This window comes from Epinephelus lanceolatus, chromosome 3, assembly GCF_041903045.1.
Source record: "Epinephelus lanceolatus isolate andai-2023 chromosome 3, ASM4190304v1, whole genome shotgun sequence".
Taxonomy (NCBI): domain Eukaryota; kingdom Metazoa; phylum Chordata; class Actinopteri; order Perciformes; family Serranidae; genus Epinephelus; species Epinephelus lanceolatus.
In genome coordinates, this window is record NC_135736.1 from 44,315,001 (window position 1) to 44,329,752 (window position 14,752).

The window sequence follows — 14,752 nt, forward strand, 5'->3', positions numbered from 1 at the left end:
CGGGGCCCCGTTCATTCCTATGGAAAGCTGCTCAGTGGGGCAGGAAGCCAAAAAGTTCAATAGCCACAAAGAAAACAACCTGGATGATGAGGTCTGATCAGATGATCAGGACGTACTGTGTGGCCCATAGAGGAGGCTCATGAGAGATCTCCGCCAGCTGAGCCGGCTACTTCCGGTTTGGCACTCCACTAGCTTGAATTGGGATGAAGTGATTCAATCCTGCGGCTCCTCTAGACTTCTAGTCATTTCATGGGGGTTGTGACGCTCAAAAAACTTTATCCACTGATTTACAGACATCTCTTTTGGCATGGAAGTCATTGGAAAAAAGTCTTTGGGCCAGAGGGCATTACATGACGCTGTAATTATGCTGTTTGGCCACTATGAAAATTGGCTTCAAAGCCCGGCGCACTTGCTGGGGGTCTGATGGCCCTCTTACTCAATACAAAATCATGTCTCAAGGCAATCCTTCAAAGGTAGAGATGCATTACATTGAATTCCTCCAGTTCATTTTGACAAATGCCGATATATGCACATATTTTTTCCACCTAATTGCAGCAAAGATCGGACCTCTCCTGTGGTGGAATTTACATCATGTCATGCCTTTTGTTATGAGGCATAGCTTTTCAAAATGTGCACATTCACTGGGCAAAATAAGAAAACCGCTTCAACTTAGGTCATATCTAATGTCTATAGATTCTATGAAGAAACTGCAGGCGACGGGAAGTGTTCTGGCAAGCAAACAGTCCATGAAGAGAAGTAGAATACATTGGCCGAAATGCAGTCTCGGGATCCATCATCTATCGTCTGATGATTTACCTTAGCATTTGCTTTTTTTAAAGTCTATCTGCATTCATATTCGGATATCTGTCTATAGAGATTAGCCAAAATGATCGGGGTATGGAAGACTTGGCCTGGATATTCACTGACTACACCAGATCAGCTCGAAATATTGGTCCTCAGCTCCAGAGGCTTTATTGTTGTCAGTTGATAGCTGATGGATTCTGAGATTGACCTGTTTGGATTAATTAAAGTCGCATAATTATAGCGTCATCTTATCGGTGGAAATGTTCGTATCAGGCCAATGCTGATAATTTATCTTAAAGCCTTTATCTGCTAATACCGACAAAGTACCGATATTATCATGCATTCCTAATCACTAGTTGCGTATTCAGTTGAATCATAATGTTCTTGAATTTGTAGAATATTCAAGAAGCCCCGAGAGTTAAAACTAGAGCTGAAAGGATTAGTTGATCGATAAAAAATTAGCCAGATTTTGATAACTGATTACTTTTGGTTCCAAATGTACATTTTCCCTTTGTTTTAGTCTTATAGAATAATAATTTGACCATCATGAAGGACACTGTAGTGGACATTTCCCATAACTTATAGACAAATTTTCAAGGTCATAAAAACAATCAGTAGAATAATTGATAAGGAAAATATTCAGCAACCTTACTCCCCTCTTTAGATTTATCTCACAATCCAGGGTGTGGAAGCCAAAGGTAGGGAACCACTGTAGTAGCAGTATAAGGCCCCAGTTTTGTTTTTACAGTCTAAACGTGGGCTGGAAGTTGTCATTTTGAGAAGTACTTTTTGTCACTGTGCAAGATCTTGAAAAGAAAAGAATGTAGATGTTGTTATTATTGAGGGTTATGGCAGATTCAGCAAGCTTTTTGTCCAAGTTTCCGTTGTGTGTTGGTGCTTGGCCTGTTCTCCTGGGGCCTCAGGATGTGGACTGGGCACACAGGGGTTTCAACTGGTTTTCACATCCAGAGTTTTTAAGAGGAACTTTAGGGAAATTCGGCATTCTTCCAACGAGCACAGCAAAAGGGATATTTTCTTTAATATCTGCCCGTGCCTGTTTTATTTCCTCTTTGATTTGTAGGAAAAATAAAGAGCTGGTAGCCAAATGCTACTGAGAGAAGAAAGCAAAGCAGAGAATGGTTTTCATAAAGAAGTTTTTAACACTCTTCTGCCCTACAAAGAGCAAAAACGGAAACATGAAACTGAACTGTAAAACTTTGTCAGCCCAGAATCATAGGCTTTATATCATAGATGTTGTTTTATTATGAAATCTAAAACCTACCTGTGACCTTTGACCTTTTAGAGGTCATCACAGGTTGCAGCTTTTTGCCTCTTTGTAAGGCAGCTACGCCTGAGCACAGTTTTACGACTAAAGGTTGAGCGGGGCCAGAGCAGACGTTTTTTGAAAGCGATGCGAGTTCAGTCGCGCTTTTAGAAGAGCTTTGTACACATTTCAAATTTTTTTTCTTTTAGTTTTACAATTTATTTTGCTGTTGTGTTTGTTTTCTACATTTGAGCTAGTGTACTGTAGTCCTTAAAAGTTATTTTAAGACAGATGCTACTAATCATTCAACATTAACACCTGTACGTAGAGTTGCCAAGTTGTGTAAAAAAAAAATTACAAAAAGAGAAAGTGGAGACATGGTTAGCTGTAAAATAGTTTAGAGAAAGAGAACCACATATTTTTGCATTGCGATTGTTGTATGATTGAGGTGCTGCGGACGGGAGGGACGAGGTTTTAATGCTGGACCAGATGTTTGGTTTTTACTGTACTGCAGCTGTTGACGGGGCGGGATCGAGACTGCAGAAAGCAGACGGATGAACAGACTGATGGATGGATGGACGTAAAGTCGAGGTAAACAAAACACTGCCGGGCTCACATCATTTAAGGCTAAAAGTCTGAATGTCTGTTAAAAAAATCTCTTCATGGATAAAATCCTACTCTCCATTGTCTTGTAACGATAAACACACTTTTTAGCATAAACTTCCATTAGGTATCGACCCAAAGTAAGTTTACTTGACCTGGTTCTTGAACCAGCTTTTCTACAAAGAATAAGCTACTGCTGCTTGAATGTTTCTTATTGTTCAGACGCCACCTGGTGGCGAAATACAGCTACCACAGCGCAGAGATGGGGGGGGGCTCAGCAGCTGTAGTAACTGCCAATGCCACCAGAGGGTGATATCCCAAGAGGCAGTGATCCTACACAAGCTACGATTGTAACGACAGAGTCTCGATCACTGTATTCATCCGAGCACCTTAACAGCAGACCGCCGGAGGCTTCTGCTGCTCATTTTACAAATCCGACACAAGACACAAACCCGCCAAAATGTCCACCGCGGCACGTGGGCTAAAGATGCCAAATAAAGGTGTCGGTAGATTGAAAGTTGCTGACATGACTTCCAAAACAAAAGAGCACAGCAGCTGTTTTTGTGCATCGACTTGTCCATCCACCGTCTGTCTTTCTCTCTGATCTCCGTCCCGGCCGCCGATCCACAGAGAGGAGCTAAAGTGACAAGGAGAGAGCGGAATAATCTTTTAAAAAAAAAAGCACCTTTGGGCGAGCGCTCAACTGTCCCGGAGAGCCAAAGCCCTCTGCACCTTTCTGAGCACGCTCACTCTGTCACTTCCTGTCTGTGGTTTGGATGCTGGTGCGTTTGGGGGGGAGGGTGGGAATCGAGATGTAATGTGAGGGTTCTTTTTGTAAGTTCCTTATTTTTGTTGTTTTTATCTTTTTGTACTATATTCCCTTTTTTATTTTGTATGTTTTCTCTTCTCTCTCTTTATGACATTTGTTGTTTACTGTAAAAATGATGATGACGATGATGTGCCCAATCGACCTGTCTCCCTCCAGGTGGGAAGTGGGAGCATAGACTGTGCAAACTCTCCTCTGCATGGGGGTGGTGGAGGGGGGGTTAAATAGGGGGGAGGGGGAGAGTTCAAGTGGGTGAGGGGGTACCAGTAAAGGGGTTGAAGGTTGGATTTAATTCGGACGGAGTTCCTACACAGATCTGGAAACTGAATTTTGATCATTTCTAGCTCCTTTTTAAAAAGAAACCTTGAGAGATCAGGAAGGTATGATCACTGAGCAAGCATTTGATGCGCTATTGGTTTAGTGTCGACTCAAACAAGCACAAAACCTTCAATGTGACAGTGAGCCACAGTCAAAATTCTCTTCATTAACAGCTCTCGTCTTAACGCTTGATTTTAAAATCAATGAAGGAAGCAACGACAGACAACTTAGATTAGGGCTGGGTATTGGTACTAGATACCTTTCAGGTACCGACCCGTACCAAGTAGTATCGAAGCTTCTCCAGTCAAACAACACCTGCATTCGATGATTTTTGTACCCAGAAAAAAAAAGTATTTCTGTGGTTTTGCCTGCAGCCAGTCACTGCAAGTGTTCTTCAATGTAATGCAATGAGTGACTGGCCCACTGCCGCAGCAGCCACAACCAATGCAGTCTGTGGTACAGTGAAGTCGAGCGCGGTCCATCTGGCATAGTTGGCAGTTCAGTGTGCCAAGATGTCAGCAAGATGTTCGAAGGTATGGCTGCACTACACGCCACTCAAGCCACATGATGGGTATCGAATGAAGTAGCAAACAAAAGGTATCAAGGAAGTACTTTATTGGTATCTGTGTCACTTTAAGCGCACTGGTATCGGTACTTGTTATCTAGGGCTGTACCCGACTCAGAAGTATATCAGTCACGTCATATTTGGGTGATCAGTACGAATGTTTGACTATTCCTTCATTTTTTACCATGTAGAGTTTGAGATTTTGTTTGGGCATTAGCAGGATGTCCAGTGTGGCAATGACACTCAAGTTATCAAACTACCCTAACGACAGATAAGAAGTGTGCAACATTAGGTATCAAACAAAACCAGACTGTATCGTATTAAGTTGCTGTGAGCTGTAAATTCACCCCTTCTAAGCAGAAGGCAGAAGATAACATTATCTCTGAGCCAGACCAGTCAAAGCCTCTCCTTCGCCAGGTAACTGCCTCTGTGTCTGCAGCTGCCTGAACCAAAGAAGAGCAGCATCAAAGCTCACTCTGCAGCTAAATCAGAATCTTGAAGGGTCTCTCTGATGACTCGTATCTCTGACTATTATGGGGCAGCCCTAAACAATACCCAGCCCTAACTTCGATGTCCTTTCAACTATCAAATCTGTCAAATGCTTGTGGGGTTCGACTTGCAATGTCATATTAATCATTTGGAAAAATATCTGATCTGGTTCTTGGTCTTGTTGCTCTTTTTAAACAAATGTTGAAGGAAAAATCCACCCTCAAACACTGATGTGAGAAACCACACATTCTGGTGTATTCAACAGTGAACACTGAGTTCTGGTGTCTCTCCATTAAAGCTGCTTTAGCTTAGTTTTTGGTGCACATCCAATACATGGCATTGCATTTCTGGCCACCTGATGAAAGTCTAATATTCACTTTCTCTTTTTAGCTCTGATTTTGGTCTCTGCCAACTCCTGAGGGAAATATCTGGCACCAGCTAGTTGCTAATTTTGTGATGCAAGCGGCCAAGGAATGTGAACACAACAACAACAAAAAAAAGGAAATTTCAGTGCTTGATACCAGATTAACTTTTGGAAACAAAGGGTGGATTTTTCCTGTGTAGGGACCCTGCTGGAAACCTGGAGGAATGTCAGGAGTTGTGTCGTCAAGTGCGCAAAAACTGGCTAAACTTGAGAACAGAGGAGCGAGGGGAAGTGGATGCGAGACTCTTTCTGAATCAAGATCGTGATCCTGAGGTGAATCCTCATTGTTAATCTCTCCCTCTCCATCCCTTCCTCTCCGCTCAGCCGCCTTCCTCCTCATCTTCCTCGGACGCCGCGGCCTGACCTCATCGACCCCTTGCCCCGACCTTTTCCCCCTCGCGCTCCTCAAGCGCCGTGTGTCTCTTTTCCTGCTGTCTGCAGGTCTGTAGTCTTCTATCCAGAAACATCTACTTCGCTCTTTCCCAAATCCCCACACACCAGAGACAACTCACATACTCACAAATATATATATATATACTGTACATGTATAAATGAATACAAAACGGGCAAACCTCTGAGATACAGAAGCTTGCACACACACCTGCGGACTGGCAGGGCGTGTGTGTGCGTCTTCGTGTCACTGATGCAGTTTTAAAAAAAAGTACCAGTTTACCTCGGGAGCTCTCAGCCATAGCAGACCTTAATGCCCACAGATATCTCAGCGCTGCGAGCAGCTTCTGAACTGCTGTGGCTGCCGTTACAAAGCAGGTACATACTTTTTTGTTTTTCAGGAACAAACCCAAGAGCCTCAGCAGAGCGCTCTCGGACCATTTGAATGCATACAGCGCAGGGTTTTTACAGAAACGGGACACAAGCCGAGAGTCCACGTCAACACAGTCTTACCTCAGAATTATACTACAGAACGGGGGGGTGGGGCTTACATATGAGATCATAGCAACCGTGAATGACTATTTTTTATTCCTTCTCTTCCTTGTCTCTGGTGTCGTTGGGGGAAAATACTCTGCAGAACTCTTTCTTTTTCTCATTTTTTCCACTATAAATATATAAATATATAAACTGTACATTATGACATAGAAGCACTATCGAAGTTTGATTGTTAGATGTGCACTCGCAGCATGAGGTATTATTCTTTATTATTCTTCATAACCCAGAAAAATGAAAAAGTGAAATAACAGCTTTTGGAGGTAAACAAAAAAAGGATAAAAAAAACATAAACAATGCAGTAGCGTCTACAGATGTCAAAGAAAATACCCGACCTCACCCCGACACACACACACACACACACACACACACACAGAAACACACCCCAGACCCTGACCCTAAACCTGCCGTGTTACCCTGCCCGCCCCATCCAACCAGTTGCCCCGATGCCCCCTCGCGCCACCCCGCGCCCCCTGCTCCGCCCCGTGTACATGCCAGTGTTTCCCCCATGTGTTCCAAGTGCCAATAACTTTGTGAATTCCTAACTGTGACCCAGTAATAAAGATAATTGCACATTAACTACTGTAAAGAGAAAAAGAAACCAGACTGATTAAAAATGAGGAAAAATCTGAATATCTTAATAAAAGGTTTTTAACAAACAGGACTGACCTTACTGCTGTGTTGAGTCTTTATTTGCTTGTATCCAAAAACACCAATTTGTTTAACGTTAAATGGCTTTATTTGGTGTGTTGCCAGTTTAAATCACCTGGTCCTTTTATTTTGAAGAGGACCAGACTGGGTTCGAAGTGAGTTACTGCCCCAAGCAAAGGAGTTCAAGTATCTCGGGGTCTTGTTCACGATTGAGGGTAGAATGGAGCATGAGATGGATTGGCAGTTTGGTGCGGCCCCTGCAGTGATGTGGGCACTGTGTCAGACTGCCGTGGTGAAGACGGAGCTGAGCCAGAAGGCAAAGCTTTTGATTTACTGGTCCATCTATGCCCCAACCCTCACCTATGGTCATGAGCTCTGGGTAGTGAGGTTGCGAGGTTGCTGATAGAAGCAGACAAAATGAGTTTCCTCTGAAGGGTGGCTAGGCTCAGCCTTAGAGATAGAGTAAGGAGCTCAGAGTAGAGCCACTGTTCCTTTGTGTCAAAAGGGGTCTGAGGAGGTGGTTCTGGCATCTGATCAGGATGCCTCCTGGGCAAGTCCAACTGGTAGGAGGCCCAGGGGCAGACCCAGAACACGCTGGTGAGATTACATATCTCATCTGGCCTGGGAACACCTCGGGGTCCCCCAGGAGGAGCTGGAAAGTGTTGCTGGGGAGAGGGACGTCTGGAATACCTTGCTGAGCCTGCTGCCCCCGCGACTCGGATTTGGATAAGTGGTTGAAAATGGCTGGATGTATGGAGGAACCTGAAGAGCTCTGTGGATAATTCATCTCCCAGTAAAAACCTCCTCAACAACAAGCACTTACGGAATTACAATTATTATTATTTTAAGTTTCAGGTGGTTGCAGTCCTCACCACTAGATGCCACTGAATCCCCCTAAATCTTACACACTGGACCTTTAATATTGTTGAAGTGGGAATATGTAAACTGAGCCAAACAGCGGACACTGCAGTGGCAGAGAAACGTTGAATTTCCCTTTACTTTCCTTAGATGCTCGAGTCAGCAGTTTTAAAGACCTAACATCATGTCTTGTCATCAGATATGATTCTTTTTCTGCTTTCTGCACAAGTAGAAAAGGGTCAGAAAACTTACTTGGTGATATAAGTTTGACAGCAATATCTAATGTCTGCTAATATTAACCACCCTTATGTACTGATATACACAACTAAAGAAAACATCCACTCAAGAATTTAATCATCTTCTTCAGGTAAGTATGAGATTAATTATCAAGTTAAGGTACAGCACAGGTAAGAACGCATGGGTTGTCTGCGGGTGTTTCGGCTTCCATGCAGACATGCAGGTTAGGTTAATAGCTGACTCTAAATTGCCTGTAGGTGTGAATGTGAGTGTTAGTGGTCTGGTGACCTGTCCAGGGTGTATCCCGCCTCTCCAGCACCCCCCCAACAGGATAAGTAATTACAGAAAATAAATGAATTAATAAAATACAAGTGGTTGCACTACTGAGATAAGTAACAATTTAATAGTTACACAGGCCCTGAGGTTGGTGTAAATCATAAACTGTCACAGAATTATACTCACTGATTGTAAAACAGCAGTTTTTCTGCCACACAGCATCATTTCATTAACCACGTGCCATTTTACAACAGTAGAGATCTAAATTATTGATATATTTCAATATTGATCCAGCTCACTATGACGTACTGCGATGCCAAGTGGCTCAAGCCAGTCAGACAGCTGATGCTCAGGGTAACCATGACAATGGAGCGCTGTCTTTGACTGATGATTGGCTGCTTGCTGACATTATGACTTTACGTCCAAACCAGTCAAGTAGTTGTGGTGCAGCTAACTGTCATAGCTGATTTAGTTTGAAACTAACCAGAAGTTACTGAGTCTCTGGTGTCGGCTTTACACCCAAAGTTAGGAGATAACTTCCACATGGTGCATCCCAGTGCTGAAATGCAGAATCATCACGTACTATTCTGAGAGCAGAGCCATAGTGTGACATGCTTTAAAAAGATTCATGTGGGTGACAGTACTGTCCAATGGCTGATATTTAAACTCAAAAGGAAGTGGTATAATAGTGTTATCTTTAAGTATTGAAACATCGCTATACACTGTTCAGAGGTAGCTGCAGAGCGGCGCTGTGTTCTGGAAAAGCAACTGTACAGCCATCCTGTTGGGGTCGGGATGTGTAGATAGTTAAATCATTCCACAACCTGAAACCATGGCTTACGAGAACCATCCGGAAACATGGACGATTACAAAGCAGCAGCCAACAATGTTATTAATTGCAATGTACACTTCAAAGGAGCTGATGCGATCATATTTCACTGGAGCTATATGTTGTACAATGACTGACATTAAAGGGTAGCTTCAGTATTTTTCAAACTGGGCACTATTTTAACATGTTTTTGTGTCTAAGTGACTAATGTGAGCAAAACTTTTTTAAACTGGTCCAGTATTGAGCGAGAGCGCTGCAGTCACCAGCTGCAAAACAGGCTTTAATGTAACTATTTGGGGCATTTGTTCACCATCAGTTTATGTCCACTCAAAGTGTTTGTTTTTGCCACCGACAAGCTCAGATTGTTGTTTTAAGTGTCTGACAACATTAGAAATAGACCTCTTTTTTTAAAGAGTAAGATCCTGTTTGTTAAACCAGAAACAGACCCCAAATCGCCATCACCAAATCCACCAGACTCCATTCAAATTAACAGTAATTTTATCATGATAAAACACACTTCATTTAAAGTTAACAGAAACCAAATAAAACTCACAAAAAACATCTTGGTTCATCTGTCCACTGTTCCAAAAACCACTAACTCTGGTGGTTGAAATAAACCCTTCATTCACCCAGTTAAGTGTGAAAATATGCTGAATCTATACAGGCTAACATGACTGTTTATTTAAGTGTAGTCTGGTAAATTTGATAATGGTGATTTCAGAGTGGTTTGTGGTTACACAAAAAGGATCTTACACTTTAACACAAAGGGCCATCTTTCTAGAGATACTTCCCGTAATGACAGACACAGAGTAATAATCAGAGCCTGTCAGTGGCAAAAACAAACACTTTTAGTGGACGCAAACTGACGGCGCATAAATGCCCCAAGTGGTTACACTGCAGCCTGTTTCACTGCTGGTGACTGCAGCGCTCTTCAAGAAGGTCTCGGTCCAGTTGTTTTGGTGCACACCTGAGTGTGATTGCTGTGTTCACACCTGCCTTAAGGAACCGCACTGAGGGGGCAAATGAACTTAAGTTCGATTGAACTGAACCAAACAGGGCAGGTGTGAAAGCACCATCAGACAAAGAAACATGGAAAATAAGGTACAGGTTAAAAAATACTGAAGTTACCTTTGATTGAAATAAAACTTCACAGTGTCACAGAGCTGCAGCTAGGAAAAGAGTATTCTATCACAATTCTAAAAAGGCCATCGACTTCTCCAAATTGCTTGTCTTGTCCAACCAACAGTCCAAAACCAAAAGATATTCAATTTAAATTGATATAAAACAGAACCACAACATTTGAGAAGCTGGAGCAGGAAGCTGACTTAATAAATAACTTTAACAGTTAAGCAATTATCAAAAATGTTGACAAATAAGTTTCTGTACATCAATAAATCCTTGTATACAAAGCCCTACATGGGCTGGGACCGAGCTACGTTGCTAACTCCCTGTTAACTATTTGCCTCTAAGAACACTGCGATCACCTGCTGCTGATTTACTGGAGGTTCCCAGCAACAGCCGGAAGAAGATCAGGGATGCAGCCTTTGTCAGTGACGCCCCAAAGCTATGGAACACAAACTCCCTCATAAAATGTATCTGTTCACTTTAGCCTTTAACTAGCTCTGACTTTCCTGATACAGGTCTGAAACTCTTTCAATTTACACTTCATGCTGCTGCAACTCTTTTAAAATCTTACTTGATTTTATGATTTATAGTTTTTTAGTTTTAATCCATGTTTTAAAGTTTTAAATGTACTTTCATATTAAATTGTTTTGTCTGTTTTATGTCCATTATGTCTATTTTTCATGTGATGCACTCAGTGTTTACACCACCCTTACTGTAAAGCACTTTGTGCTGCGTTTCTTGTATAGAAGGTGCTATATAGAGATTATCATTATTATTAATCAGTCAATAAATGTTTATCATTTTTGCCTTAAAGTGAAAAACACCATTTGATGTGAGATGTTTTACATTGTGGACTCTACAGTAGGAATTTGAGCTAATTGTCCAGTGTTTCCATTGAAGTCGTTTACAACTTATTAAAAAAATAAAATATTTATACCCATGATATTCTATATCAAACTGCAAAAAGTCTCAGATCAGTCTTGTAGAACCTGTTATATAACTGGCTAACAGCGTGAGGAGTAGTGTTCATATTACAATGAGCTCATTACTGACCGGCTGATGTATCAGTGTGATGCTGTCAGCGCTGGTCTCTCACTCCTGCAGAGTTTCGCAGGGCGTCTGCTTCATGTGTGAATGTGTCGCTCTCCTGACTGCTGCCTGCGGATTTTCAGAGCTACTCGCACTTCATGCAGCCGCTGGGGACTCGGGCTCTGCTCATTACAGCCAAAGTAAATGTAATTTCACATGACGGCTCGGCTCTCAGGATAGGATGTGGTGATGTTTCCATTTTGAAGAGTGCCTCTCAATTAAAAGTCACTCCTGTAACATCTGCAGCTCGCTGGAAGCTTTTATCTAAAGTACAAATCACAGAGGGAGCAGGATAAAATACTGTATTCATTCAGACACACAGCACAAGTCTAAACATAGATTTATTAATGTTTAAAAACCTCTTAAACAAGTCTTTAAATTTAAATAATGGGAGGAACATTCATGATTAAGAAACCACCACCGCAGTTTAGTCGCTTCATGTTGAACAAGTTTAATGAAACTTAAAACCCTACTGAGCAATTTCAGAAATCTCCGGATGCCAGTAAGAAAACAATCATATTCGGTTCAGTTGTCAAAGCGGCAACAGATGCCACGAAACATTTATTCTTAATGTAGTGTGTGAAAGTCAGTACTTAAAAAATCTACTATAGCAGAGCAGTGATTGAGAAGTAATGTTAAGCCACAGTTAGCCTTTTTTTAAGTGGAGGCATTAAATCTGCAGACACATGGGCTGTTTGACAGGAAAGGGCACGATGGCAGTCAGTACTATGTGAACTGTTGTACATTCAAATCCTCCAAAAATCCACCTCTTCACTGTTTCACCAACAAAACAGACTGTTATGATCAATTTTAGTTGCCTTCAAAAGACAAACTTCTCAACCAAAAAAGATGTTCAGCTTCATCAGCACTTTTTAAGTCAGAGGTCCGTTCCCCAAATCAAACTTCCAACAAGGTTTGTTTAATAACAAAAAAAGTCAACAACCAACACAAAAATTATTTTAAGGCTTCGACCCCTTTTTTTTGGAAAGTAGCAAGTCAAGATAAAGATAAAGGCAGGTGAGGATGAGTCATATGTTTTGAATAATGTACCAAAAAGTGTTGATACCTTCAGAAATCTATGTACGCAAACTAATATTATGTGTGCTTTTAATGCATGCAACCATATTAATTTTAACATGCTGCATCAGAGCTCGTTTACAGGTTGATCTGGCGGTTACACGAGGCCTGGAAAGAGTTTGAAATTTGCTTAATAACAGTGACTAACGTAATTTGTGTGATATCACAAAGTGACTTTTTAAATTAGATTACAGTTTTGTAACAACTGTCAATGCCTTGATGCAGTTAAATCAGCAGATGTGTGCGCAGTTCCATTTTGGGGAAAACAAAGACTAGAAAGCCTCAAATTAGTTTTTCTTTAGACCCAGATCTGGAAACATTTAAAGAAAACAACAAAAAAATACTAAGAGACTGTTCGTTATTTATGACGGGGGAGGACGTGGTGCAAGGCATGCCAAATCATTCTTTAAGCACTGGGGAGCGACTTTTTTTTTAAAGGAAACATGCCTTCCAAACCTGAAGGCATGTTTTCTTTGAAAGTCGAAAGAAAACGTGAAGACAATCAGTCTTTGTTTCAAGGGCATGTTAACTTTTACGGAAATCGCCAAATTTTCACCACTTACCATGGCCTGAAACTGTAAAAACAAAAATTGTCATTGGATTTCTGACTTTCTGATGGTCCTTTTACACATGTGCGACAAAAGCTTCTTTCAGAAAAAAAAAACATAACCAATTCTGATTTTAAAATAGTGATATTTCATCAAAATCACTTTAATCTACGTGTCTCATGTCAAATTGGGCCGAAAATAAACCGTTTTTGAGACGAAATACAAGCATTTTTCTTAAACTCCAGCTCAAGGAAAAATATTTGTAGCTTCAGGGAGAGTCAAAGTTAAAGTAAAACAGAAAAAAAAGCAGAAGTCGTCACACTCCAGCCACCTCTGATAAATAAAGAACAGTCTCTAAGAATCACTACAGTACTCTCCCATACAGATCTGATGTTACAGTATAATGCAGTAAAAGTAGATGTAGTCAAATCCAAACAGAAAAGCATGTGCCTCAACCCCCAAATGATCATTTGTATAGAAGTTATAACACACTCCATGTTACGTTGAATCCATGAAGAAAACTTTGTTCTTCTTGTATGCATCTGGTGAACAAAGAATCCAAGAGCCACATTAAACAACAGCAAAACATCTGTTTACAAACTCTCCCGTTCCAGCAAGGTAAAATTACTCGGTTACTTGGATTACTGTTGCTGGGATGCAATCAGGGTCTTGATCAACCCCGGGTGGGTCACCTGGGTGAGAAGGTCTGATGTTGAAAGACCCAAAGCCCCCTATGACCCGGGGAACATCACTGATAATACATCCCAGTGCATCCTGGATATGTATCTTGAAACTGTTTTTGTCAACAGAGCCTGGTTTTGACGAGGGCATGGATAAGTTACACTTTCAGTTCTCAAGTTTAAATGCTAAGCAAACATGCATGTGTTTGGGAAGTACTGTGTGTACGACTGAATACATGAGGCTTAGATTACACTGCAAAAGTTGTGTCAGAGTTTGAAAATGGATGTTATGATGTAGTTTTGCTGTTGTAAAACGTGGACTCCCAAGACGTCGATTCTTCATTTCTTCACAATTCAACTGAAGACAAAGTAATTAATACAGTAATAAACACAAATGGGGTGTGAAATATTTCTTTAACTTGACAGAAAACACACAGTGTATATTAGAAATCCTTCTGTTTCAAGATGCTTTACCTGTACAAAGCTCTGTTCTGCGTGCAGAGGTCTTGCAGTGACTCATGAGTGGAGTGGAAACCACATGACTGCTTCATTTACCCTTGCAGCCATTTTCCAAGTATTCGGCTAATTTTCCCCACTGAAGCGTTTAAGGAATGAAGGCTTGAATATGTAAAAGCACATTAAAATCACACAGGAGCGACTGAGAGAATGAGTTTAAGAAGAGCTGTGGAAGTGATGGAAAACATCCCTGAACCCCACCTGCATTAAATCCTGGGCATGTGACCTCTGACTCCTTTGGTGGAAACAAGTGGAAATGTCTCAGGAGAAATTTCATGTAACTCCATACTTGATCATTTTCTCTCAGTGTGTGACAAAAGCGAATGAAATAAAATCTGGATTACACAGGATTGAAAATAAAATTGATTCTGCATAAAGCCTTTGTACAGGAATTATGTCCATTTACACAATAATTCAAAGCATTGTGGTTTATATTTATACAGCGCAGCAACACACCCTTGCGTAGGTAGTGTTACCTGACATGACACAAAGAAACAACATGACCCACAGCCTCCAGCAGAGGGAGTTGTAAGCCTAAATCTGGGCTGCGTGTGGAGACATCCTGCCCAGCAACTGTTCCTCCTCTCATTAGCTAAAGCTTTTCAATAAAACAGGCAAACCCATTCGCTCT

The 14,752-nt window shown here is 41.4% G+C and overlaps 1 protein-coding gene across 5 annotated transcripts in view; it reads left to right on the forward strand.

The window, feature by feature from the left end:
• Nucleotides 1-6,908, forward strand: part of nacc1b (nucleus accumbens associated 1, BEN and BTB (POZ) domain containing b) — a 41,986-nt gene extending 35,078 nt beyond the window's left edge. For all 5 annotated transcript variants that reach the window (XM_033623567.2, XM_033623563.2, XM_033623562.2 and 2 more), the window contains exon 8: nucleotides 1-6,908. This exon is cut by the window's left edge and continues 9,740 nt beyond it. The gene's annotated coding sequence lies outside the window, so the exon portion shown is untranslated.
• The last annotated feature ends 7,844 nt before the right edge of the window (nucleotides 6,909-14,752 follow it).